Consider the following 3617-nt stretch of genomic DNA (forward strand, 5'->3'; position numbering starts at 1 on the left):
GGAGGGAAGAGTTGCCGGAGCCGGACGAGATTCCTGTCCCCTGGAAAAGCCCGGTGGCAGCCGGTGCCGCCGGGGATGTGGCCGCGGGGCTCCGCTCCCCGTGTACGGTCACAAATCGAGGGCAGCATCACTGGGAGCACCTCGCAGAAGCCGAGTTTGGAAGAGTCACCCCACCCCACGGTGCTTCGGCCGCCGAGGATGTCCAGCCGGGCTTGGGAACCGCGGCGGGTGGTCCGAGCCCCTTTTCAGAGCCTCTCCCCGAGCCGTCATCACCTCTTGACCCAAGTGCGGCTCCTCCTGTGCCACTCGCGGCTCGGCTTTCCCAGAGCCCACGGGCGGCTCGGGGCGCACCGCACGCCGCTCCCGGGGGGCATTAGCACCGCTGCGCCCCTTTGTTCGCCGAGCCCTGACCTCCTTCTTAATTAGCTTAAAACTGCACAATAAAAAATAAAATAAATAAAAAGGGAGGGGGAAAAAAAAGGAAGGAAAAACAGAAGCAAAAAAACCCCACCCCTCGCTAAAAGCCAGTCGCAAATCAAAAGAGGCAACAGTGAGAGCAAGCAATGTGTCACCACAAGTGTCCGAGTCAATGGAAACCTTGTTAGGTGGGGAACAAGGGTCTGCGCTAACAAGCTCTTATCTGTGTTTTTGTTTTCTATTGAAGGTGCATGTCATTAGGAGGAGTGTTAACAAGAGCCCTCAATAGCTTCATATGGCCAATGGCCCCTGAATATTCATGAAGGTGTGAACAGAATGTGGGAAAGCGGGGGAAGAAAAGGCAAGAAAAGCGGCGAGAGGGCTGATTGTGCCGGGAAGAAAGGAGCCAGGGCTCTGTGGGAAAAAAGGGATCCTGAATCCCTCAAACAAGAGCGTATTCCCCAGGCAAAACGTGTCCTTCAAGCTGTGCGGATGGTATTGATGGCGCCAAGGAGGTGGGATTTTCTGAGCAGCGCTGGCAGGGAACCAGCTTCTGGCATTTGAGGTGGCAGTGCCCAGGTCTGGGTTTTTTTTTAACTAAAATCACAGCAGCCACTGGTCCCTGTTTTTGGAGAGGTGCAACCCTCTCTCCAGACCTCCTGAGTCCCAGGAGGGATCCAGAGGGGGAGTTTTGTTGGACGCCTGATATTAAAGAGGGGATGAGCTCACAGGGGATGGAGAAGACGGGAGGCAAAGAAGCAAGGCCAGACTGCTCCAGCACTGCTGTGTTCATCATGCCAAGGGGAATGACTCACCTGCACTCAATAGAATCATGGAATCACAGAATCAGACACTGTTTGGGTTGGAAGGAACCCTAAAGATCATCTTGTCCACCCCCCTGCCATGGGCAGGGACACATTCCCTATTCCAGGTTGCTCCAAGCCCTGTCCAACCTGGCCTTGGACACTTCAGGGATCCAGGGGCAGCCACAGCTTCTCTGGGCAACCTGTGCCAGGGCCTGCCCACCCTCACAGGGAACAATCCCTTCCCAATATCCCATCTACCCCTGCCCCCTGGCAGTGGGAAGCCATTCCCTGTGTCCTGTCCCTCCATCCCTTGTCCCCAGTCCCTCTCCAGCTCTCCTGGAGCCCCTTTAGGCTCTAGAAGGAGCTCTCAGGTCTCCCTGGAGCCTTCTCTTCTCCAGGTGAACCCCCCAGCTCTCCCAGCCTGTTCCCAGAGCAGAGGGGCTCCAGATCTCAGAGCATCTCCGTGGCCTCCTCTGGACTCCCTCCAGTAGGACCACATCCTTCTGATGTTGGGGACCCCAAAATCAGACACCACTTACCTGTTGCCCAGCCCCTGGCCCCCCACCTGCACCTCCTGGCACCTCCACCCCAGAGCAACCCCCAGTTTGGCCAGCAGGGCTGCCCAGGGGCAGGCAGGGAAAGGAAAGATGCTTTTCCTGTAAACCACCCCCACAGGTTGTGCAGCTGCTGCTTCTCCTCCAGCACTACGAGGCCAGGGATTTCAGCTGGGCTGGTTTAATGTGGAGCTCTCGCTCTGCTCATTTCGGAGCAAAATTATACCTCAGAGTTGCCTCTCCTTGAAAGGCTCCAATCTCGCGTGTCAGTGCCAGATAAATAGTTTTCATTCAACAAATCAATGAATAGAAACAAAGTACAGCAAAATAATGTCAAGTCATTTCACTGATAACGACAGCTGCTGGGCTGCACAGAGACGGGGAGAGCAGGAGGGGGTGCGGGGAATAGATTAAAAAATGTAAAAAGCAATGAATCACAGCTGGGGGGAAAATCATAAAACCACAAGGCACCGCTGCTCCCACACGAACGTACACGGTATTTACTCATCTATTTCCAACGAAATCTCGAGGAGAAGAGAAAAGGAAAAGAGGGAGGGACACGGTGAAAGCGCATTGTCCAAACCAGCCTTGCTGGAAAAGCAAAAGGGCTTTTTTTTCCAGCATGAAAGCCCAAAGCGGGACGCGAACAGCACAGCTCCAGGTGCTGAGGGAGCAGGAGGCAGCCCCAGCCCTGCTCCTTCCTCCCACAGGTTCTTACCTTGCTGCTTTTGGATCACCCTTTCCTTGCTGTTGGTTTTCACCTTGGAGCAGCGCTTTGCTGTTTGGAGGAGAGGCAATCCTGGCACTGGGAATTCCCTGGGAGAGGTGCAGCCCAGCAGGGCCGACGCGCTGGCTCGTGCCTGTGCCGATGGAGATCAGGGTGAACCAGCACCGGTTGTCCACAGGTCTGTTGGCAGGAGCAGCCTGAAGGGTGATCATCCTGAGGAAAGATTTGATGCTGGGGAGGAAAATGCAGCCCTTTAATCTCAGCTACCATTTACAGTGTTGTTACTAATCCCATAAAGTGAAGGTTAATTGTGCCCAGGCCGTAAGTTCTCCCAGGAAAGATCTTCCCTTTAGCCCATCCCAGACCAGCACTGTGACTCTGAGCACTAAAAATAAACCATGACTTCAGCCCTGAAAGGCTGAATCTTCACTCCTTTCTCTTGGGTCTCAGAAACCCCCATGGATGAACACACTAAGGACTGCAAACTGGGAACCTCGTGTAGGAACGAGCACACACCAGTGCTTCCCTCCCACCCAAACAAAGGGTGCTTCCCCATGGGTGAAAAATCAGGAATGAGTAAAAACATGAGCTGTGACTGTGCTGAGCCACCCCAGACCTTCTGGGACAGCACTACGTGGATTTGGGGTGCCTGCCAAGCCCATTCTGCTCACAGACACAGAGGAGGCCGAGCAGAAGGTGAGTATGGGAAGGGACATCTCTTCTCTTGGAGAGCCCATTCCACACACACAGGTCCCTGTGTCCCTCTGCTCCAAGGTCACCTCCTGTGATGTGCCATCCCTGGCGCGACAGCTCCGGCTGGTGGCTGCCCAGGGCTGGAAACAGCACTCACATGGAAACACTCAGGAGAGGGAACGTGGTTATGCCAAGGAAATGCCTGATCTTCCTGGTGGTATCCTAATGGTATCCATCTCCCAGACCACAAGGGACAGGAAACACGGCAGACGCTTCCACGGAACACCCGACGCGCATCAAACACACGTCGCTGCCGCCTTCCCACAACGAGGGGGGAGATTTAATTACACCCAAACTCTACTAAATCAAGGAGAGAGACAGTTGAAAATAGGGTAGGAAAAAACCCAACATTTAATTCAA

This window comes from Myiozetetes cayanensis, unplaced genomic scaffold (assembly GCF_022539395.1).
Source record: "Myiozetetes cayanensis isolate MyiCay16 unplaced genomic scaffold, myiCay2020 scf14, whole genome shotgun sequence".
In the NCBI taxonomy this organism is placed as follows: Eukaryota; Metazoa; Chordata; class Aves; order Passeriformes; family Tyrannidae; genus Myiozetetes; species Myiozetetes cayanensis.